Source organism: Somniosus microcephalus, chromosome 15 (assembly GCF_052327205.1).
Source record: "Somniosus microcephalus isolate GS21.2 chromosome 15, FLI_Smic_1.0, whole genome shotgun sequence".
NCBI lineage: Eukaryota > Metazoa > Chordata > Chondrichthyes > Squaliformes > Somniosidae > Somniosus > Somniosus microcephalus.
In genome coordinates, this window is record NC_141001.1 from 129,441,598 (window position 1) to 129,466,906 (window position 25,309).

Sequence of the window (25,309 nt, forward strand, 5' to 3'; positions counted from 1 at the left end):
GGAGTTCCCTATCCCAGGAGGTGGATTGGAGTTCACTATCCCAGGAGGTGGATTGGAGTTCCCTATCCCAGGAGGTGGATTGGAGTTCCCTATCCCAGGAGGTGGATTGGAGTTCCCTATCCCAGGGGTTGGATTGGAGTTCCCTATCCCAGGAGCTGGATTGGAGTTCCCTACTGCAGGAGGTGGATTGGAGTTCCCTATCCCAGGGGTTGGATTGGAGTTCCCTATCCCAGGAGGTGGATTGGAGTTCCCTATCTCAGGAGGTGGATTGGAGTTCCCTATCCCGGGAGGTGGATTGGAGTTCCCTATCTCAGGAGGTGGATTGGAGTTCCCTATCCCAGGAGGTGGATTGGAGTTCCCTATCCCAGGAGGTGGATTGGAGTTCCCTATCCCAGGAGGTGGATTGGAGTTCCATATCCCAGGAGGTGGATTGGAGTTCCCTATCCCAGGGGGTGGATTGGAGTTCCCTATCCCAGGAGGTGGATTGGAGTTCCCTATCCCAGGAGGTGGATTGGAGTTCCCTATCCCAGGGCTTGGATTGGAGTTCCTTATCCCAGGACGTGAATTGGAGTTCCCTATCCCAGGACGTGGATTGGAGTTCCCTATCCCAGGGCTTCGATTGGAGGTCCCTATCCCAGGAGGTGGATTGGAGTTCCCTATCCCAGGAGTTGGATTGGAGTTCCCTATCCCAGGGGGTGGATTGGAGTTCCCAATCCCAGGAGGTGGATTGGAGTTCCCTATCACAGGAGGTGGATTGGAGTTCCCTATCCCAGGAGGTGGATTGGAGTTCCCTATCCCAGGAGGTGGATTGGAGTTCCCTATCCCAGGAGGTGGATTGGAGTTCCCTATCCCAGGAGGTGGATTGGAGTTCCCTATCCCGGGAGGTGGATTGGAGTTCCCTATCCCAGGAGGTGGATTGGAGTTTACTATCCCAGGAGGTGGATTGGAGTTCCCTATCCCAGGAGGTGGATTGGAGTTCCCTATCCCAGTAGGGGGATTGGAGTTCCCTATCCCAGGGATTGGATTGGAGTTCCCTATCCCAGGAGGTGGATTGGAGTTCCCTATCCCAGGGGTTGGATTGGAGTTCCCTATCCCAGGAGGTGGATTGGAGTTCCCTATCCCAGGAGGTGGATTGGAGTTCCCTATCCCAGGAGGTGGATTGGAGTTCCCTATCCCAGGGATTGGAGTTCCCTATCCCAGGAGGTGGATTGGAGTTCCCTATCCCAGGAGGTGGATTGGAGTTCCCTATCCCAGGAGGTGGATTGGAGTTCCATATCCCAGGAGGTGGATTGGAGTTCCCTATCCCAGGAGGTGGATTGGAGTTCCCTATCCCAGGGGTTGGATTGGAGTTCCCTATCCCAGGAGGTGGATTGGCGTTCCTATCCCAGCAGGTGGATTGGAGTTCCCTATCCCAGGAGGTGGATTGGAGTTCTCTATCTCAGGAGGTGGATTGGAGTTCCCTATCCCGGGAGGTGGATTGGAGTTCCCTATCCCAGGAGGTGGATTGGAGTTCCCTATCCCAGGAGGTGGATTGGAGTTCCCTATCCCAGGAGGTGGATTGGAGTTCCCTATCTCAGGAGGTGGATTGGAGTTCCCTATCACAGGAGGTGAATTGGAGTTCCCTATCCCAGGAGGTGGATTGGAGTTCCCTATCCCAGGAGGTGGATTGGAGTTCCCTATCCCAGGAGGTGGATTGGAGTTCCCTATCCCAGGATGTGGATTGGAGTTCCCTATCCCAGGAGGTGGTTTGGAGTTCCCTATCCCAAGAGGTGGATTGGAGTTCCCTATCCCAGGAGGTGGATTGGAGTTCCCTATCCCAGGAGGTGGATTGGAGTTCCCTATCCCAGGAGGTGGATTGGAGTTCCCTATCCCAGGAGGTGGATTGGAGTTCCCTATCCCAGGAGGTGGATTGGAGTTCCCTATCCCAGGGGTTGGATTGGAGTTCCCTATCCCAGGAGGTGGATTGGAGTTCCCTATCCCAGGAGGTGGATTGGAGTTCACTATCCCAGGAGGTGGATTGGAGTTCCCTATCCCAGGAGGTGGATTGGAGTTCCCTATCCCAGGAGGTGGTTTGGAGTTCCCTATCCCAGGAGGTGGATTGGAGTTCCCTATCCCAGGAGGTGGTTTGGAGTTCCCTATCCCAGGAGGTGGATTGGAGTTCCCTATCCCAGGAGGTGGATTGGAGTTCCCTATCCCAGGAGGTGGATTGGAGTTCCCTATCCCAGGAGGTGGATTGGATTTCCCTATCCCAGGGGTTGGATTGGAGTTCCCTATCCCAGGAGGTGGATTGGAGTTCCCTACCGCAGGAGGTGGATTGGAGTTCCCTATCCCAGGGGTTGGATTGGAGTTCCCTATCACAGGAGGTGGATTGGAGTTCCCTATCCCAGGAGGCGGATTGGAGTTCCCTATCCCGGGAGGTGGATTGGAGTTCCCTATCTCAGGAGGTGGATTGGAGTTCCCTATCCCAGGAGGTGGATTGGAGTTCCCTATCCCAGGAGGTGGATTGGAGTTCCCTATCCCAGGAGGTGGATTGGAGTTCCCTATCCCAGGAGGTGGATTGGAGTTCCCTATCCCAGGAGGTGGATTGGAGTTCCCTATCCCAGGGGGTGGATTGGAGTTCCCTATCCCAGGAGGTGGATTGGAGTTCCCTGTCCCAGGAGATGGATTGGAGTTCCCTATCCCAGGGCTTGGATTGGAGTTCCCTATCCCAGGACGTGAATTGGAGTTCCCTATCCCAGGACGTGGATTGGAGTTCCCTATCCCAGGGCTTGGATTGGAGTTCCCTATCCCAGGAGGTGGATTGGAGTTCCCTATCCCAGGGGTTGGATTGGAGTTCCCTATCCCAGGACGTGGATTGGAGTTCCCTATCCCAGGGGTTGGATTGGAGTTCCCTATCCCAGGAGGAGGATTGGAGTTCCCTATCCCAGGAGGTGGATTGGAGTTCCCTATCCCAGGAGGTGGATTGGAGTTCCCTATCCCAGGAGGTGGATTGGAGTTCCCTATCCCAGGAGGTGGATTGGAGTTCCCTATCCCAGGAGGTGGATTGGAGTTCCCTATCCCAGGAGGTGGATTGGAGTTCCCTATCCCGGGAGGTGGATTGGAGTTCCCTATCCCAGGAGGTGGATTGGAGTTTACTATCCCAGGAGGTGGATTGGAGTTCCCTATCCCAGGAGGTGGATTGGAGTTCCCTATCCCAGGAGGTGGATTGGAGTTCCCTATCCCAGGGGTTGGATTGGAGTTCCCTATCCCAGGAGGTGGATTGGAGCTCCCTATCCCAGGGGTTGGATTGGAGTTCCCTATCCCAGGAGGTGGATTGAAGTTCCCTATCCCAGGAGGTGGATTGGAGTTCCCTATCCCAGGAGGTGGATTGGAGTTCCCTATCCCAGGAGGTGGATTGGAGTTCCCTATACCAGGAGGTGGATTGGAGTTCCCTATCCCAGGAGGTGGATTGGAGTTCCCTATCCCAGGAGGTGGATTGGAGTTCCCTATCCCAGCAGGTGGATTGGAGTTCCCTATCCCAGGGGGTGGATTGGAGTTCCCTATCCCAGGAGGTGGATTGGAGGTCCCTATCCCAGGAGGTGGATTGGAGTTCCCTATCCCAGGAGGTGGATTGGAGTTCCCTATCCCAGGAGGTGGATTGGAGTTCCCTATCCCAGGGATTGGAGTTCCCTATCCCAGGAGGTGGATTGGAGTTCCCTATCCCAGGAGGTGGATTGGAGTTCCCTATCCCAGGAGGTGGAGTGGAGTACCCTATCCCAGGAGGTGGATTGGAGTTCCCTATCCTAGGAGGTGGATTGGAGTTCCCTATCCCAGGAGGTGGATTGGAGTTCCCTGTCCCAGGGGTTGGATTGGAGTTCCCTATCCCAGGAGGTGGATTGGAGTTCCCTATCCCAGCAGGTGGATTGGAGTTCCCTATCCCAGGAGGTGGATTGGAGTTCCCTATCCCAGGAGGTGGATTGGAGTTCCCTATCCCAGGAGGTGGATTGGAGTTCCCTATCCCAGGAGGTGGATTGGAGTTCCCTATCTCAGGAGGTGGATTGGAGTTCCCTATCCCAGGAGGTGAATTGGAGTTCCCTATCCCAGGAGGTGGATTGGAGTTCCCTATCCCAGGAGGTGGATTGGAGTTCCCTATCCCAGGAGGTGGTTTGGAGTTCCCTATCCCAGGAGGTGGATTGGAGTTCCCTATCCCAGGAGGTGGATTGGAGTTCCCTATCCCAGGAGGTGGATTGGAGTTCCCTATCCCCGGGGGTGGATTGGAGTTCCCTATCCCAGGAGGTGGATTGGAGTTCCCTATCCCTGGAGGTGGATTGGAGTTCCCTATCCCGGGAGGTGGATTGGGGTTCCCTATTCCAGGAGGTGGATTGGAGTTCCCTATCCGAGGAGGTTGGATTGGAGTTCCCTATCCCAGGGGTTGGATTGGAGTTCCCTATCCCAGGAGGTGGATTGGAGTTTCCTATCCCAGGAGGTGGATTGGAGTTCCCTATCCCAGGAGGTGGATTGGAGTTCCCTATCCCAGGAGGTGGATTGGAGTTCCCTGTCCCAGGGGTTGGATTGGAGTTTGCTATCCCAGGAGGTGGATTGGAGTTCCCTATCCCAGCAGGTGGATTGGAGTTCCCTATCCCGGGAGGTGGATTGGAGCTCCCTATCCCGGGAGGTGGATTGGAGTTCCCTATCACGGGAGGTGGATTGGAGTTCCCTATCCCAGGAGGTGGATTGGAGTTCCCTATCCCAGGAGGTGCATTGGAGTTCCCTATCCCAGGAGGTGGATTGGAGTTCCCTATCTCAGGAGGTGGATTGGAGTTCCCTATCCCAGGAGGTGAATTGGAGTTCCCTATCCAAGGAGGTGGATTGGACTTCCCTATCCCAGGAGGTGGATTGGCGTTCCCTATCCCAGGAGGTGGATTGGAGTTCCCTATCCCAGGAGGTGGATTGGAGTTCCCTATCCCAGGAGGTGGATTGGAGTTCCCTATCCCAGGAGGTGGATTGGAGTTCCCTATCCCAGGACGTGGATTGGAGTTCCCTATCCCAGGAGGTGGATTGGAGTTCCCTATCCCAGGAGGTTGATTGGAGTTCCCTATCCCAGGAGGTGGATTGGAGTTCCCTATCCCAGGAGGTGGATTGGAGTTCCCTATCCCAGGGGTTGGATTGGAGTTCCCTATCCCAGGAGGTGGATTGGAGTTCCCTATCCCAGGAGGTGGATTGGAGTTCCCTATCCCAGGACGTGGATTGGAGTTCCCTATCCCAGGAGGTGGATTGGAGTTCCCTATCCCCGGGGGTGGATTGGAGTTCCCTATCCCAGGAGGTGGATTGGAGTTCCCTATCCCTGGAGGTGGATTGGAGTTCCCTATCCCGGGAGGTGGATTGGGGTTCCCTATTCCAGGAGGTGGATTGGAGTTCCCTATCCGAGGAGGTTGGATTGGAGTTCCCTATCCCAGGGGTTGGATTGGAGTTCCCTATCCCAGGAGGTGGATTGGAGTTTCCTATCCCAGGAGGTGGATTGGAGTTCCCTATCCCAGGAGGTGGATTGGAGTTCCCTATCCCAGGAGGTGGATTGGAGTTCCCTGTCCCAGGGGTTGGATTGGAGTTTGCTATCCCAGGAGGTGGATTGGAGTTCCCTATCCCAGCAGGTGGATTGGAGTTCCCTATCCCGGGAGGTGGATTGGAGCTCCCTATCCCGGGAGGTGGATTGGAGTTCCCTATCCCGGGAGGTGGATTGGAGTTCCCTATCCCAGGAGGTGGATTGGAGTTCCCTATCCCAGGAGGTGCATTGGAGTTCCCTATCCCAGGAGGTGGATTGGAGTTCCCTATCTCAGGAGGTGGATTGGAGTTCCCTATCCCAGGAGGTGAATTGGAGTTCCCTATCCAAGGAGGTGGATTGGACTTCCCTATCCCAGGAGGTGGATTGGCGTTCCCTATCCCAGGAGGTGGATTGGAGTTCCCTATCCCAGGAGGTGGATTGGAGTTCCCTATCCCAGGAGGTGGATTGGAGTTCCCTATCCCAGGAGGTGGATTGGAGTTCCCTATCCCAGGACGTGGATTGGAGTTCCCTATCCCAGGAGGTGGATTGGAGTTCCCTATCCCAGGAGGTTGATTGGAGTTCCCTATCCCAGGAGGTGGATTGGAGTTCCCTATCCCAGGAGGTGGATTGGAGTTCCCTATCCCAGGGGTTGGATTGGAGTTCCCTATCCCAGGAGGTGGATTGGAGTTCCCTATCCCAGGAGGTGGATTGGAGTTCCCTATCCCAGGACGTGGATTGGAGTTCCCTATCCCAGGAGGTGGATTGGAGTTCTCTATCCCAGGAGGTGGATTGGAGTTCCCTATCCCAGGAGGTGGATTGGAGTTCCCTATCCCAGGAGGTGGATTGGAGTTCCCTATCCCAGGAGGTGGATTGGAGTTCCCTATCCCAGGAGGTGGATTGGAGTTCCCTATCCCAGGAGGTGGATTGGAGTTCCCTATCGCAGGAGGTGGATTGGAGTTCCCTATCGCAGGAGGTGGATTGGAGTTCCCTATATCAGGAGGTGGATTGGAGTTCCCTATCTCAGCACTAACATCCTGCTCAGCGATTAAGACCAATCAATTTTAAATTAGAAAGCGAGGGAGTGATAGCTCAGTGATGTCGGACGTTACAGATCTGTGATTGTAACGTTGTAGAAACACACCAAAGAACTCCCTGCACCAGGAGGACAGAAGGTGAGACACAGAGGAACTGAACACTCAGTCCTTACCGGCAATTTCTGTAAGGGCGTCGCTTCTAATTGCTCTGACTGTAGCTCAAAAGGCACCCTCTCTTCTGTCTGGTGTCTGCTGGTCCCTATATACCTGTCCCGTAAATGCCTTAAACTCATCCGGATTGCGTTCTCAATTCTGGTCCACTCATTTTCGATGCCCTCATGTCCCGCCATTTCTAAATTAGAAGCCGTACCCTTTTTCTGTTTACCCGTCCCTCACCTCCCGTTCTTAGTTGCCTTCTCTTCTGTTGATTCAAGTGTAGCACACCAGAAACCTGACCGGGAAGATCAGACTGATGCTGTAATCACAGCAGCACTTAGCACCTCACTTGTGCTGGTGTGAGATTTTAACAGCAAAATAAATCTGCAGGAAAGGCACCAGTTAATTAACTCTGCCCTTTACTTACCTTTTCAAAATATAACAATTCAGCAAAAAGCAAAAATCTTACAACTGCATTCTGGCCAAAGCAATCCAAGGAAGTGAACACTGCACTCACTGCCTCCAGCCAGAGATCGGAAAGCACGAAGTGCCACAGTCCTTTGCTCTTTTCTCTCTCTAGTCTTTCTCACTTTTCGTTCCTCTGTCTGTGTTGCCCTCTTTTTCTCTGTACAGTTATGTCTGTCTGTCAGTCACCCTTAGCCCTTTCCTCTTTCTCCCTGTTGCCCTCTTATTCTCCTTCTCTGTGTCTACCCCTTTCTCTGTCTGTCTGTGTCTCTTTCTCTCCCTCTCTCTGTCTGTGTTTGTCACACTTGCAGTGTTGCAATCTTAAATCTCAGTTGCGAAAAGGAAACACACAGCATTGTTGGAGTTGGAATTCAGGAAGGGTTGGAACATTGCAGGAAATGCACAGCATTGTTGGAGTTGGAGTTCAGGAAGTGATGGAACATTGCAGGAAATGCACAGCATTGTTGGAATTGTAGTTCAGGAAGGGTTGGAACATTGCAGGAAATGCACAGCATTGTTGGAGTTGTAGTTCAGGAAGAGTTGGAACATTGCAGGAAATGCACAGCATTGTTGGAGTTGGAGTTCAGGAAGAGTTGGAACATTGCAGGAAATGCACAGCATTGTTGGAGTTGGAGTTCAGGAAGAGTTGGAACATTGCAGGAAATGCACAGCATTGTTGGAATTGAACTTCAGGAAGAGTTGGAACATTGCAGGAAATGCACAGCATTGTTGGAGTTGTAGTTCAGGAAGGGTTGGAACATTGCAGGAAATGCACAGCATTGTTGAGTTGGAGTTCAGGAAGAGTTGGAACATTGCAGGAAATGCACAGCATTGTTGGAATTGAACTTCAGGAAGAGTTGGAACATTGCAGGAAATGCACAGCATTGTTGGAGTTGTAGTTCAGGAAGAGTTGGAACATTGCAGGAAATGCACAGCATTGTTGGAGTTGGAGTTCAGGAAGAGTTGGAACATTGCAGGAAATGCACAGCATTGTTGGAATTGAACTTCAGGAAGAGTTGGAACATTGCAGGAAATGCACAGCATTGTTGGAGTTGTAGTTCAGGAAGGGTTGGAACATTGCAGGAAATGCACAGCATTGTTGAGTTGGAGTTCAGGAAGAGTTGGAACATTGCAGGAAATGCACAGCATTGTTGGAGTTGGAGTTCAGGAAGGGTTGGAACATTGCAGGAAATGCACAGCATTGTTGGAGTTGGAGTTCAGGAAGAGTTGGAACATTGCAGGAAATGCACAGCATTGTTCGAGTTGGAGTTCAGGAAGAGTTGGAACATTGCAGGAAATGCACAGCATTGTTGGAATTGTACTTCAGGAAGAGTTGGAACATTGCAGGAAATGCACAACATTGTTGGAGTTGGAGTTCAGGAAGGGTTGGAACATTGCAGGAAATGCACAGCATTGTTGGAGTTGGAGTTCAGGAAGGGTTGGAACATTGCAGGAAATGCACAGCATTGTTGGAATTGAACTTCAGGAAGAGTTGGAACATTGCAGGAAATGCACAGCATTGTTGGAGTTGGAGTTCAGGAAGGGTTGGAACATTGCAGGAAATGCACAGCATTGTTGGAGTTGGAGTTCAGGAAGGGTTGGAACATTGCAGGAAATGCACAACATTGTTGGAGTTGGAGTTCAGGAAGGGTTGGAACATTGCAGGAAATGCACAGCATTGTTGGAATTGCACTTCAGGAAGAGTTGGAACATTGCAGGAAATGCACAGCATTGTTGGAGTTGGAGTTCAGGAAGGGTTGGAACATTGCAGGAAATGCACAGCATTGTTGGAATTGTACTTCAGGAAGAGTTGGAACATTGCAGGAAATGCACAGCATTGTTGGAGTTGGAGTTCAGGAAGGGTTGAAACACTGCAGGAAATGCACAGCATTGTTGGAGTTGGAGTTCAGGAAGGGTTGGAACATTGCAGGAAATGCACAGCATTGTTGGAGTTGGAGTTCAGGAAGATTTGGAACATTGCAGGAAGTGCACAGCATTGTTGGAGTTGGAGTTCAGGAAGGGTTGGAACATTGCAGGAAATGCACAGCATTGTTGGAGTTGGAGTTCAGGAAGAGTTGGAACATTGCAGGAAATGCACAGCATTGTTGGAGTTGGAGTTCAGGAAGAGTTGGAACATTGCAGGAAATGCACAGCATTGTTGGAGTTGGAGTTCAGGAAGGGTTGGATCACTGCAGGAAATGCACAGCATTGTTGGAGTTGGAGTTTAGGAAGGGTTGGAACATTGCAGGAAATGCACAGCATTGTTGGAATTGGAGTTCAGGAAGGGTTGGAACATTGCAGGAAATGCACAGCATTGTTGGAGTTGGGGTTCAGGAAGGGTTGGAACATTGCAGGAAATGCACAGCATTGTTGGAGTTGGAGTTCAGGAAGGGTTGGAACATTGCAGGAAATGCACAGCATTGTTGGAGTTGGAGTTCAGGAAGAGTTGGAACATTGCAGGAAATGCACAGCATTGTTGGAGTTGGAGTTTAGGAAGGGTTGGAACATTGCAGGAAATGCACAGCATTGTTGGAGTTGGAGTTCAGGAAGAGTTGGAACATTGCAGGAAATGCACAGCATTGTTGGAGTTGGAGTTCAGGAAGAGTTGGAACATTGCAGGAAAGGCACAGCATTGTTGGAGTTGGAGTTCAGGAAGAGTTGGAACATTGCAGGAAATGCACAGCATTGTTGGAGTTGGAGTTCAGGAAGAGTTGGAACATTGCAGGAAATGCACAGCATTGTTGGAGTTGGAGTTCAGGAAGGGTTGGAACATTGCAGGAAATGCACAGCATTGTTGGAGTTGGAGTTCAGGAAGAGTTGGAACATTGCAGGAAATGCACAGCATTGTTGGAGTTGGAGTTCAGGAAGGGTTGGAACATTGCAGGAAATGCACAGCATTGTTGGAATTGTACTTCAGGAAGAGTTGGAACTTTGCGGGAAATGCACAGCATTGTTGGAGTTGGAGTTCAGGAAGGGTTGGAACATTGCGGGAAATGCACAGCATTGTTGGAGTTGGAGTTCAGGAAGAGTTGGAACATTGCAGGAAACGCACAGCATTGTTGGAGTTGGAGTTCAGGAAGGGTTGGAACATTGCAGGAAATGCACAGCATTTTTGGAATTGGAGTTCAGGAAGGGTTGGAACATTGCAGGAAATGCACAGCATTCTGGGTGTTGTAGTCCTGTAACAACATAACACTTCAATGATGGAAGTACACAGGTTGTCAAAATAGGTTGAAGGGTCGATAGCGAGAGGGCTCAGATTTAAGATGATTGGCAAATGAACCAGAGGTGACATGCAGAAAAGCGGTGCGGACGCTCTGGGCCGGGTGGCCTCCTTCTGTGCCGTAAACGTCTCTGATTCTATTAAGAACCCAAAGGGACATATTCATGTAGAGGCAGAGGACACGGCTAAAGTATTAAATGAGTACTTTGCATCTGTCTTCAAAAAGGAAGCGGATGATGTGAAGATTACACTAAAAGAGGAGAGGGAAGTTATGGACAGGATAGTAATAGATAGAGAAGACATCCTAAAAAGATTAGCATTACTGAAAGTTGGTCGGTCACCTGGTCCGGATGGAATGCATCCTGTGTTGCTGGAAGAAGCAAAGATAGAAACAGCAGAGGTATCGGTCACAATCTTTCAATCCTCATTGGATACAGTAGTCGTGCCGGAGAAATGGAGGGATGCTAATGTTGTACCACTATCACACTAAACCCTCATCACGTTGAAAAAGTACTTGGATATGCGCTTGAAGTGCCATAACCTACGGGCTACGGACCAAGAGCTGGAAAGTGGGATTAGGCTGGAGAGCTCTTTTTCGGCCGGCACAGACACAAGGGGCTGAATGGCCTCCTTCTGTGCCGTAAATTTCTATGTTTATATGATTCTAAACTTTATTTACGCAGCGAGTGGTTAGGATTTGGAATGCACTGCCTGATAGGGTGGTGGAGGCAGATTCATAGAAACATAGAAACATAGAAGATAGGAGCAGGAGTAGGCCATTCGGCCCCTCGAGCCTGCTCCGCCATTCAATGAGATCATGGCTGATCATCCAAATTCAGTACCCTGTCCCTGCCTTCTCCCCATATCCCTTGATCCCTTTAGCCTTAAGAAATATATCCAACTCCTTCTTGAATATATTTAACGAACTGGCCTCCACCGCGCTCTGTGGCAGAGAATTCCTCAGGTTCACCACTCTCTGGGTGAAGAAATTCCTCCTCATCTCAGTCCTGAATGGCTTACCCCTTATCCTTAGACTATGACCCCTGGTTCTGGACTCCCCCGCCATCGGAAACATCCTTCCTGCATCTAGTCTGTCCAGTCCTGTCAGAATTTTATAAGCTTCAATGAGATCCCCTCTCCTTCTTCTAAACTCCAGCGAGTATAAGCCCAATTGACGCAATCTCTCCTCATACGTCATTCCTGCCATCCCAGGTATCAGCCTGGTGAATCTTCGCTGTACTCCTTCCATGGCAAGAACATCCTTCCTCAGATAAGGTGACCAAAACTGCACACAATACTCAAGGTGCGGTCTCACCAAGGCCCTGTACAATTCAATAGTAGCCTTCAAAACGGAATTGGATAAATACTCGAAGGAGAAAAAAATTGCAGGGATATGAAAGATAAAATGAAAGACTTGCATTTATATAGCACCTTTCACGACCACCGGACAGTCAATGAAGTACTTTTCAAGTGGAGTCACTGTTGTAATGTGGGACACGCTGCAGCCAATTTGCACACAGCAAGATCCCACAAACAGCAATGTGATAATGACCAGATAATCTGTTTTTGTCTTGTTGGTTGATAGATAAATATTGACCAGGACACCGGGGATAACTCCATATGGGGAGAGAGCGGGGGAGTGGGACTAACTGGATCACTCTTCGAAAGAGCCGGCGCAGACTCGATGGGCCGACTGGCCTCCTTCTGTGCTGTACTATTCGATGGTTCTATGATAGGTTAATATTTTAGAATTTCTAGAACTCTCTCCCAAAACACCTACACATCTCCTTCTGTCTCCACTTTAAAAACCTTCTTAAAACCCATCTTTTTGACTAGGCTTTTGGTCTCCTCTCCTGACCTTACCACTGTGTCTTGGCAATCGGAGTCGCTCCTTTATTTTTTATTTTTCCCTCTGTGAAACAACTTGCCATGCTTTCTACTTTAAGTTGTTGTATGAAAGGCTGATATTTAGAGTTATTTAGTAGATAAGAATCAATTATGTATAAATTCAAGTGTAGCCATTGACCAACGAATATAACCCATAATTACTCCTGAGTAACTAAAAGAATAAAACTTGTTCAAAATACAGCTGCGAGGACAGTCAAAAGCAGCTTGGACTAAGTTCTGATAACAAACAGCCACAGGCTGCGAGTGAAGGTTTAATTGCTAAATAACATATTATGATAAGTATAAATTAGAATTTGCTTAGCAAAACTAAGTGCAAAGATATTTAAAAAATAATTAGTATAAAGACATAAAATGAAAGAGATACCTCAAGACTAGTGAAACAGCGCTGATATGGGCCCTTGGTATAAAGGCCTTGTACCAGGGAGGCAGGAAATGATAGAGTTGTGGTAAATTCCAATGGGGTGAAAAATTATAAACATGATAACAAGACAGCGGGATAGGGTTGACGGAAAAATACTGGAAAGGCGGGGTACTACCTTAGTCTGAGTGACAATGGTATTTTGACCATTACCACCAATTAAAAAAGGTGATTTTGTTAAAGACCATATATGGACACTGGCCAACCCAACTTTTGATAAGAAAAGGGTTAAAACCTCGATACTCAAATAACAACTTTACACAGACTTACTGCGAGAACAAAGGAACAGACTTAAGACAACGTCATCTGTGTCCGAGAGGTTCCAGAGATCATATAAATATATTCAAGAAGGAGTTAGATATATTTCTTAAGGCTAAAGGGATCAAGGGATATGGGGAGAAAGCAGGGACAGGGGATTGAATTTGGATGATCAGCCATGATCTCATTGAATGGCGGAGCAGGCTCGAGGGGCTGAATGGCCGACTCCTGCTCCTATCTTCTATGTTTCTATGTCTCTATGAGACCAAGGGCTGTGAGCTACTCATTAAAACTATCGCCTAATGTTAAGTATATTACGCTGTAAGCTTAATAAATCTTGATCTATTGCTCAAACATACTAACTGCTGCCTATTGGTGTCTTGTCCAAGAACTCTGAGAGATCATTAAGATCTTACAATTGGTACCCCAGATGGGACAAGACAAAGTGGCTAGTATTGTGTAATAGATCAGACCTCAAAAGTAGCTTCCTGATCAGCTGCTACCCTTGAAGAGGGATAAACCCCGCAGGGAGTGGGGAGTGCCCGAGAATTGCGCGCCGATAGTTATTGATGTTAGAGGTCTGTTAGGAAAATCACCAAATGGCTAGTAAAAGTTTTATTAATGCATATCAGAGTAAATTAGACAGAGGCGCTTGTGCGGAGGAAGTCCAGGTATTATTGATGGAACGTTTAACCAAAGGAGACCGAGTCCCGTTGAAGAAGTGATAAACTTGATTCAGGAACGTGTGAATCAGAAAAAACACAACGAGTTAAGAGAGAAACTTCTTCTTCTTCTTAGGCAGTCCCTCGGAACCGAGGATGATTTGCTTCCACATTAAAAATGACAGGGTACTGCAGGGATTTTATTGAAGACTATGCAGCCACGGCAGCCCCTTTGCTTAGACTCCTTAGGAAAGGAGTAGGATGGTATTGGGATGAGAGTTGTAAGGAGGCATTTACTCACCTAAAGGAAAATTTACAAACTGCACCCGCACCAGGAGCAATAAACAGGAACAAAGATTTTGATCTGGAGGTAGCAGCTACTGGGGATAGTTTGAGTGCAGTGTTGCTCCAAGAACGACATGACAAGTTGAGGCCAGTGGCTTATGCCTCCCGAGTCCTGGCAGATGTGGAGAGGGGTTACTCCAACTGTGAAAGACACCTTTTGGTGAGCTATTGGGCCGTCAAACGTTTCCAATTATTTACGGGGTCATCTTTAATAACCTTACTGACATGTCATACCCCGACACAGATGCTATTGGACGGGAGGATAAAAGACGGGACAGTGAGTAGCAGTCGTATTGCCCACTGGACATTGCTTCTCTCCCAGATGAACCTGAGGGTGGAAAGATTGGCGGAACCTAAGCTGGCCTTGAACATGATTTATCCAGGGACGAATCATGTGTGCACTATAGAAGGGGTATGGGATGTAAACGTGGGATTCCGGGCCGGGCAACATCCGACAGGGAGAGATATATATGTGGGTGGGTCCAGCTCGGTGACAAACGGAGAGTGTAGGACAGGGTGTGGGATTTATGACCCAGGGGCTGGGAATAGAGAAAGCCATCAAACTCCCCAGCACACTGAGCGCAGAGCAGGCTGAGCTGGTGGCTGTAGCTTATGTGGTCAGGCATCCCGAGGAATTCCCAACCCCCTACACAATATGCTCAGACCTGTTCACGTGCAATTCTTGCACTGAGTATCTGGCAATATGGGCTAGACGAGAATTCAAGTCCGCCGAGGGAAACCGTCAGTAATCGCCCCACTGCTGAACACAATCCTGGGCGTTACGGGCAATAAAGGGGAGCATTACATTGAAAAAGTAAAGGCGCACTCAAAAACCGAGTCTAAATGGAAAGGTAACCAGAAGGCCGACGAGTTGGCAAAAAAGGGGCCAGGGAGGGAGTACTTTGGGACCCGTACCGATCTGGACAGATCGCGGCCATAAGGGATATGGAGGGCCCACAGGAGGTGAAGTTGCCCCCAGGCCTGACCCAGGTTCAAGCACAAGATGCGGTTTTAAAAACCGTGATTAAGAAAAGGGTAGAAGTGGAACCAATTGAGGGTCCTTTTGGAGCAGCAGATATAGTGGTCAAAGAGGGGATGTTGTTTAAAGGGGAAAGGTGGATCGTGCCCACACAGTACCAGGAGGAATTTATGCAGCTAGCTCACGGGGGTCCGGGAGCTGGACATCCAGGGCCGGAAAATACCTGGAAGAAAGTGGAGGAGGTGGGTTGGTGGCCTCATCTCAGGGAAGAGGTGAAGGAATATTGCAGTGAGTGCCTAGTGTGCGATGCGAATAATCTAGAACCCCACCGTAGAAAGGCACCGTTGGGACAGATTAGGAGGTTAGAGGGACCATGGCATTCATAGAAACATAGAAACATAGAAGATAGGAGCAGGAGTAGGACATTCGGCCCCTCGAGCCTGCTCCGCCATTCAATGAGATCATGGCTGATCATCCAAATTCAGTACCCTGTTCCTGCCTTCTCCCCATATCCCTTGATCCCTTTAGCCTTAAGAAATATATTTAACTCATTCTTGAATATATTTAATGAATTGGCCTCAACTGCCTTGTGTGGTAGAGAATTCCACAGGTTCACCACTCTCTGGGTGAAGAAATTCCACCTCATCTCTGTCCTAAATGGCTTACCCCTTATCTTTAGACTGTGACCCCTGGTTCTGGACTCCCCGACCATCAGGAACATCCTTCCTGCATCTAGTCTGTCTAATCCTGTTAGAATTTTATAAGTTTCAATGAGATCCCCTCTCATTCTTCTAAACTCCAGCGAGTACAAGCCCAATCGACCCAATCTCTCCTCATACGTCATTCCTGCCGTCCCAGGTATCAGCCTGGTGAATCTTCGCTGCACTCCTTCCATGGCAAGAACATCCTTCCTCAGATAAGGATCCTTAGATCCTCTATTCTATACCCACAAATAGACTTCATTGGGCCCCTGCCCACCACAAAAGCAGACAACAAGTATTGTCTGGTGTTGGTGGATGTTTTCTCTAAGTGGGTTGAGGCCTTCCCTTGTCGAACAGCCACAGCGTTAAACACGGCTAAGATCCTAGTAAGGGATGTATTCTCCCGATGGGGATTGCCCCAGGTGGTGGAATCAGATCAGGGGAGCCATTTCACAGGACAAGTCTTGCAGACCACCCTGAAACCTTTAGGGATACAGGGAAAATGGCATGTGGCCCACAACCCCCAATCATCGGGAATAGTGGAAAGGATGAACCGGACCTTAAAGGAAAGGCTTAGGAAGGAGATAGGGGGGTACCCAAAGAAATGGGACGAGGTCCTGCCTCTAGTTCTCATGAATATCCGGGCCAGCCTCTCCAAAAGCGCAGGGCACTCTCCGTATGAGCTGATGACCGGTAGGGCGGTGAGGACCCCGACTCACGTGTTGGTACCGGTCCTGACCGAAGCCCAAATGAGGGAGGTCAACCGGGACAGGTTCGTAAAAGACCTGCATGAGACCTTGAGGAAAGTACAATGGGAGAGATTGTGTAGAATGGGCCGATACTCTCTGGAGTTTAGAAGAATGAGAAGTGATCTCATTAAAACATACAAGATTCTGAGGGGGATTGACAGGGTAGATGCTGAGAGGTTGTTTCCCCCTGGCTGGAGTGTCTAGAACTAGGGGACATAGTCTCAGGATAAGGGGTCGGCCATTTAAGAGCGAGATGAGGAGGAATTTCTTCACTCAGGGGGTGGTGAATCTTTGGAATTCTCTGCCCCAGGGGGCTGTGGATGCTGAGTCTTTGAGTATATTCAAGGCTGAGATCGATAGATTTTTGGACTCATGGGGAATCAAGGGATATGGAGATCAGGCGGAGTTGAGCTCGAAGATCAGCCATGATCTTATTGAATGGCGGAGCAGGCTCGAGGGGCCGTATGGCCGACTCCTGCTCCTAATTCTTATGTTCTTATACCATTCGGGAATCATGTTTGTGGTTGCAGAAATGCCTGTCTATGCTGCTAACTATGGAATCCCCTATGACTACTGCATTTCTGCTCTTTCTTTTTCCCCTGTGTGCAGTCAAATCTCTCGTGGTGCCAGGGGTTTAATTCCTACTGCATTCTTCCAAGGAGTCGTCACCCTCCCTGGTATTCAAAACTGAAAACCGGTTAGCGAGTGCCACTGGCTTGGGGGATTCCTGCGCTACCTGAGTCTTCCTCCTACCCTGTCTGGTGATCACCCACTCCCTCACCTCCTGCACCTTCTGTGGCAGTAGGGTGACCCACTTCCAGGAAACTCTCGAACTCCCTGATGCACTGCAGTGACTCCAGCCGCTCCTCAAGCTCCGAATCTCACAGCGTGAGCTCGAGCAACTGGCAGAGCTTCGTGCACACCGTGATCCTGCTCTTGCATCACTGTCCAAACCCCCGGGTTAGGGAGAGGATAGCTCAGCCAGGGTCGCTGCTCTGATTACTATCCAGTGCCCCCATCGGAAAGGTGCATGTGTGATAGCATGGGCTTGGGCTTGGCTGTAAAAATTCCAATGGTTCAATATCCTGTGATCTTCACTGTTTAGACTCTCGCATTAAGAATGGCCGCATGAGTGAAGGATCGGAGAGGGCCCAGTCATCGTGGAACAATACCGACCCCCCGCCAGAGCCAGCACATTCAGGAGGGGGGAAGTGAAGGCTACAGGCACCGCCTCACGCTGGGTACAGGCACCGCCTCACGCTGGGTACAGGCACCGCCTCGTGCTGGGTATAGGCACCGCCTCGTGCTGGGTACAGGCACCGCCCCACGCTGGGTACAGGCACCATCTCGCGCTGGGTATAGGCACCGCCTCGCATTGGGTACAGGCACCGCCCCGAGCTGGGTACAGACACCGCCCCATGCTGGGTACAGGCACCGCCCTGCACTGGGTACAGGCACCGCCTCACGCTGGGTACAGGCACCGCCTCGCTCTGGGTACACGCACCGCCCTGTGCTGGGTACAGGCACCGCCTCGCGCTGGGTACAGGCACTGCCCCGCGCTGCATACAGGCACTGCCCTGCGCTGGGTACAGGCACCGCCCCGCGCTGGATACAGGCACCGCCCTGCACTGGGTACAGGCACTGCCCCGCGCTGGTTACAGGCACCGCCTTACGCTGGGTAGAGGCTCTGTCTCTCACTGGTTACAGGCTCCACCTCGCGCTGGGTACAGGCACCGCCCCGCGCTGGGTACAGTCTCTGTCTCTCACTGGGTACAGGCTCCGCCTCGCACTGGGTACAGGCACTGCCCCGCGCTGGGTACAGGCTCCGCCTCGCTCTGGGTACAGGAACCGCCTCGCGTTGGTTACAGGCACCGCACTGCGCGGGGTACAGGCACCGCCCCACGCTGGGTACAGGCACCGTCCCACGCTGGGTACAGGCACCGCCTAGCGCTGGGTACAGGCACCGCCCCGCGCTGAGTACAGGCACCGCCCCATGCTAGGTACAGGCATTGGCCCACATTGGGTACAGGCACCGCCCTGCACTGGGTACAGGCACCGCCCCATGCTGGGTAAAGGCACCGCCTTGCGCTGGGTACAGGCTGTGCCTCGCATTGGGTACAGGCACCGCCCAACGCTGGGTACAGGCACCGCCCTGCGCTGGGTACAGGCACCGCCTCGCACTGGGTACAGGCACCGCCCCATGCTGGGTACAGGCACCACCTTGCACTGGGTACAGGCTGTGCCTCGCATTGGGTACAGGCACCGCCTCACACTGGGTACAGGCACCGTCCCATGCTGGGTACAGGCACCGCCCCGTGTTGGGTACAGGCACCGCACTGCGGTGTGTACAGGCACCGCCTCATGCTGGGTACAGGCACCGCCCCGCGCTGGGTACAGGCACCACCCTGCGCTGGGTACAGGCACCGCCCTGCGCTGGGTACAGGCACCGCCCCATGCTGGGTACAGGCACCACCTTGCGCTGGGTACAGGCACCGCCTCGCTCTGGGTGCAGGCACCACCCTGCGCTGGGTACAGGCACCGCCCCGTGCTGGGTACATGCACCACCCTGCACTGGGTACAGGCACCGCCTCGCGCTGGGTACAGGCACCGCCTCGTGCTGGGTACAGGCATCGCCTCGTGCTGGGTACAGGCACCGCCTAGTGCTGGGTACAGGCACCACCCCACACTGGGTACAGGCACTGCCTCGCACTGGGTACAGGCACCGCCCCGTGCTGGGTACAGGCACCGCCCCGCGCTGGGTACAGGCACCGCCTCGCGATGGGTACAGGCACCGCCCCGCGCTGGGTACAGGCACCGCCCCGTGCTGGGTACAGGCATTGGCCCACATTGGGTACAGGCACCACCCAGTGCTGGGTACAGGCACCGCCTCGTGCTGGGTACAGGCACCGCCCCGCGCTGGGTACAAGCTGTGCCTCGCGTTGGGTACAGGCACCATAAGCACTGATTCACGAGGAACATTTTGTCCTAATTGATCAGATCTGGTTTGGTCCAATCAGGTCACATTCAAACATGGCCTGTCCATTCGAGCAGGCCAGGACATGTAAATTTTGATTGGGGCAGAGGGGTGGAAGAGGAAAGACCCACCCCAGGAACTTTAGGCCTTGGAGCGGCCCTTAGCACTATTACTAGCTGGAGTATAACACGTGGGAGGTATCAGCGCTGTCTTACAATGCACTTGGCTTAATACAGACCACTCCCATTACATGAGGTTCCATGATTCCCCTCTGAATACTTACTTCCTTCACAGGCCCTTTATCAGCACTTTACAGCAAAGAGCTGGGCACCTGTTCTAGGGTAGGAGACCAACATAACTCGAGACAGCCTGCCATTTTACAGATCTGTGAGGTTTCCCTTGGCTGTCAGGTGGTACTTCTTAGAGGTGGACGGAAGTACTGAGTGGGGTGCCCTAGGGCTCAGTGCTGGGATTATTACTGTCTCTAACTTGCGTCAATGGCTTGGATGCAGAAACTCAATGAAAACTGGTCGAATTTGATGATGATATCAAACTAGGAGGAGCTCGGGAGTTGGAGGGGGCAGCTCTGAAATGATAGAATGAGGTGGACATAATTTGCAAGTGTGCAGAACAACGGAAGGTGGAATTTACAGCGTAAGGTACAGTAAACAGGAAGGAAAAGTAGATAAAACACATACTTCATGAATGGTATTAAAACAGATAAGGATGATGCTGAACGAGCCCTAGGAGTCTCCGTCGAATGGACAGCCAACATGTCCAACCAATGCAGAGGAACAGTGAACAAAGCCCGTAATATGTTGAACAGCATCGTTAGAACAGTAGAATAAAAGTCAGAGGGGATAACGGTCACACTGTACAGGGTCTCTGGTCAGACAGCTCCTTGAGCACTGTGTCCAGTTCCGGTCAGTCCCACCCTGAGCACTGTGTCCAGTTCTGGTCAGACCCACCTTGGGCACTGTGTCCAGTTCTGGTCAGACCCACCTTGAGCACTGTGTCCAGTTCTAGTCAGTCCCACCCTGAGCACTGTGTCCAGTTCTGGTCAGACCCACCTTGGGCACTGTGTCCAGTTCTGGTCAGACCGCACATTGAGCACTGTGTCCAGTTCTGGTCAGACAGCTCCTTGAGCACTGTGTCCAGTTCCGTTCAGACCCACCTTGAGCACTGTGTCCAGTTCAGGTCAGTCCCACCTTGAGCACTGTGTCCAGTTCTGGTCAGACCCACCTTGAGCACTGTGTCCAGTTCTGGTCAGACCCACCTTGAGCACTGGGTCCAGTCCTGGTCAGACCCACCTTGAGCACTGTGTCCAGTTCTGGTCAGACAGCTCCTTGAGCACTGTGTCCAGTTCTGGTTAGTCCCACCTTGAGCACTGTGTCCAGTTCTGGTCAGTCCCACCTTGAGCACTGTGTCCAGTTCTGGTCAGACCCACCTTGAGCACTGGGTCCAGTTCTGGTCACACCCACCTTGAGCACTGTGTCCAGTTCTGGTCAGTCCCACCTTGAGCACTGTGTCCAGTTCTGGTCAGTCCCACCTTGAGCACTGTGTCCAGTTCAGGTCAGATCCACCTTGAGCACTGTGTCCAGTTCTGGTCTGTCCCAACTTGAGCACTGTGTCCAGTTCTGGTCAGACCCACCTTGAGCACTGTGTCCAGTTCTGGTCAGACCCACCTTGAACACTGTGTCCAGTTCCGGTCAGTCCCACCTTGATCACTGTGTCCAGTTCTGGTCAGTCCCACCTTGAGCACTGTGTCCAGTTCTCGTCAGATTAACCTTGAGCACTGTGTCCAGTTCTGGTCAGTCCCACCTTGAGCACTGTGTCCAGTTCTCGTCAGATCAACCTTGAGCACTGTGTCCAGTTCTGGTCAGTCCCACCTTGAGCACTGTGTCCAGTTCTGGTCAGTCCCACCTTGAACACTGTGTCCAGTTCTGGTCAGTCCCACCTTGAGCACTGTGTCCAGTTCTGGTCAGACCCACCTTGAGCACTGTGTCCAGTTCTGGTCAGACCCACCTTGAGCACTGGGTCCAGTTCTGGTCAGACACACCTTGAGCACTGTGTCCAGTTATGGTCAGTCCCACCTTGAGCACTGTGTCCAATTCCGGTCAGTCCCACCTTGAGCACTGTGTCCAGTTCCGGTCAGACCCACCTTGAGCACTGTGTCCAGTTCCGGTCAGTCCCACCTTGATCACTGTGTCCAGTTCCGGTCAGCCCCACCTTGAGCACTGTGTTCAGTTATGGTCAGTCCCACCTTGAGCAATGTGTCCAGTTCTGGCCAGTCCCACCTTGAGCACTGTGTCCAGTTCTGGACAGACCCACCTTGATCACTGTGTCCAGTTCCGGTCAGTCCCACCTTGAGCACTGTGTCCAGTTCCGGTCAGTTCCACCTTGATCACTGTGTCCAGTTCTGGTCAGACCCACCTTGAGCACTGTGTCCAGTTCTGGTCAGACCCACCTTGAGCACTGTGTCCAGTTCTGGTCAGACCCACCTTGATCACTGTGTCCAGTTCTGGCCAGTCCCACCTTGAGCACTGTGTCCAGTTCTGCTCAGTCCCACCGTGAGCACTGTGTCCAGTTCAGGTCAGTCCCACCTTGAGCACTGTGTCCAGTTCTGGTCAGACCCACCTTGAGCACTGTGTCCAGTTCTGGTCAGTCCCACCTTGATCACTGTGTCCAGTTCTGGTTAGACCCACCTTGATCACTGTGTCCAGTTCTGGTCAGTCCCACCCTGATCACTGTGTCCAGTTCTGGTTAGACCCACCTTGAGCACTGTGTCCAGTTCAGGTCAGTCCCACCTTGAGCACTGTGTCCAGTTCTGGTCAGACGCACCTTGAGTACTGTGTCCAGTTCAGGTCAGTCCCACCTTGAGCACTGTGTCCAGTTCTGGTCAGACCCACCGTGAGCACTGTGTCCAGTTCTGGTCAGTCCCACCTTGAGCACTGTGTCCAGTTCTGGTCAGTCCCTCCTTGAGCACTCTGTCCAGTTCTGGTCTGTCCCACCTTGAGCACTGTGTCCAGTTCTGGTCTGTCCCACCTTGAGCACTGTGTCCAGTTCTGGTCAGTCCCACCTTGAGCACTGTGTCCAGTTCTGGTCAGACCCACCTTGAGCACTGTGTCCAGTTCTGGTCAGTCCCACCTTGAGCACTGTGTCCAGTTCTGGTCAGACCCACCTTGATCACTGTGTCCAGTTCTGGTCAGTCCCACCTTGAGCACTGTGTCCAGTTCTGGTCAGACCCACCTTGAGCACTGTGTCCAGTTCTGGTCAGTCCCACCTTGAGCACTGTGTCCAGTTCTGGTCAGACCCGCCTTGAGCACTGGGTCCAGTTCTGGTCAGACACACCTTGAGCACTGCGTCCAGTTCTGGACAGTCCCACCTTGAGCACTGTGTCCAGTTCCGGTCAGTCCCACCTTGAGCGCTGTGTCCAGTTCCGGTCAGTCCCACCTTGAGCACTGTGTCCAGTTCTGGTCAGACCCACCTTGAGCACTGTGTCCAGTTCTGGTCAGTCCCACCTTGATCACTGTGTCCAGTTCTGGTCAGTCCCACCTTGAGCACTGTGTCCAGTTCTGGTCAGTCCCACCTTGATCACTGTGTCCAGTTCTGGTCAGTCCCACCTTGAGTACTGTGTCCAGTTCCGGTCAGTCCCACCTTGATCACTGTGTCCAGTTCTGGTCAGACAGCTCCTTGAGCACTGTGTCCAGTTCTGGTCAGTCCCACTTTGAGCACTGTGTCCAGTTCTGGTCAGTCCCACCTTGAGCACTGTGTCCAGTTCCGGTCAGTCCCACCTTGAGCACTGTGTCCAGTTCCGGTCAGTCCCACCTTGAGCACTGTGTCCAGTTCTGGTCAGACCCACCTTGAGCACTGTGTCCAGTTCTGGTCAGACCCACCTTGAGCACTGTGTCCAGTTCTGGTCAGACCCACCTTGAGCACTGTGTCCAGTTCTGGTCAGACCCACCTTGAGCACTGTGTCCAGTTCTGGTCAGACCCACCTTGAGCACTGTGTCCAGTTCTGGTCAGTCCCACCTTGAGCACTGTGTCCAGTTCTGGGCAGTCCCACCTTGAGCACTGTGTCCAGTTCTGGTCAGACTCACCTTGAGCACTGTGTCCAGTTCTGGTCAGACCAACCTTGAGCACTGTGTCCAGTTCTGGTCAGTCCCACCTTGAGCACTGTGTCCAGTTCTGGTCAGACCCACCTTGATCACTGTGTCCAGTTCTGGTCAGTCCCACCTTGATCACTGTGTCCAGTTCCGGTCAGTCCCACCTTGAGCACTGTGTCCAGTTCCGGTCAGTCCCACCTTGAGCACTGTGTCCAGTTCTGGTCAGACCCACCTTGAGCACTGTGTCCAGTTCAGGTCAGACCCACCTTGAGCACTGTCTCCAGTTCAGGTCAGTCCCACCTTGAGCATTGTGTCCAGTTCTGGTCAGTCCCACCTTGAGCACTGTGTCCAGTTCTGGTCAGACCCACCTTGAGCACTGTGTCCAGTTCTGGTCAGTCCCACCTTGAGCACTGTGTCCAGTTCTGGTCAGACCCACCTTGAGCACTGTGTCCAGTTCTGGTCAGTCCCACCTTGAGCACTGTGTCCAGTTCAGGTCAGTCCCACCGTGAGCACTGTGTCCAGTTCTGGTCAGTCCCACCTTGAGCACTGTGTCCAGTTCTGGTCAGTCCCACCTTGAGCACTGTGTCCAGTTCTGGTCAGTCCCACCTTGATCACTGTGTCCAGTTCTGGTCAGTCCCACCTTGATCACTGAGTCCAGTTCTGGTCAGTCCCACCTTGAGCACTGTGTCCAGTTCTGGTCAGTCCCACCTTGATCACTGTGTTCAGTTCTGATCAGACACACCTTGAGCACTGTGTCCAGTTCTGGTCAGTCCCACCTTGAGCACTGTGTCCAGTTCCGGTCAGTCCCACCTTGATCACTGTGTCCAGTTCTGGTCAGTCCCACCTTGAGCACTGTGTCCAGTTCTGGTCAGTCCCACCTTGAGCACTGTGTCCAGTTCAGGTCAGTCCCACCTTGAGCACTGTGTCCAGTTCTGGTAAGTCCCACCTTGAGCACTGTGTCCAGTTCCGGTCAGACCCACCTTGATCACTGTGTCCAGTTCTGGTTGCCGAGACACAAGGAAGATATTCAAGTGCTGCAGATGATGCTGAGAAGAGGCACGAATCGAATTCCCAGATTCAAGGGTCTGGGTTATCGGCAACGTCTGCAGAGACCTGGCCGTTTTTTAAATTTACCTCCTAACTCCCTATATTCAGCTTTTAGGACCTCATCCCGGTTTTTACCTATATCGTTGGTACCTATATGCACAACGACAACTGGCTGTTCACCCTCCCCTTCCAAAATGCTCTGTAGCCGCTCCGAGACATCCCTGACCCTTGCACCAGGGAGGCAACATACCATCCTGGAGTCTTGTTTGCGGCCGCAGAAACGCCTATCTATTCCCCTTACAATAGAATCCCCTATCACTATATCTCTCTCGCTCTTTTCCCTCCCGTCCTGTGCAGCAGAACCACCCACGGTGCCAGGAAGTTGGCTGCTGCTGCCTTCCTCTGATAAGCATCTCCCTCACCAATATCCAAAGCAGTATATATGTTTGAAAGGGGGATGGTCACAGGGGACCCCTGCACCACCTGCCTGCTAGCGGGCATAATTTCAGAATAAGGGAGCACCCTTTTAAATCGGAAATGAGGAGGAATTTCTTCTCAGAGGGTGGTGAATCTTTGGAATTCTCTTCCACAGAGAGCTGTGGAGGTTGGGTCATTGAATATATTTAAGGTGGAGATAGACAGATTTTTGAACGATAAGGGAGTCGAGGGTTATGGGGAGCGGGCAGGGAAGTGGAGTTGAGGCCAAGATCAGATCAGTTATGATCTTATTGAACAGCGGAGCAGGCCCGAGGGGCCGAATGGCTGA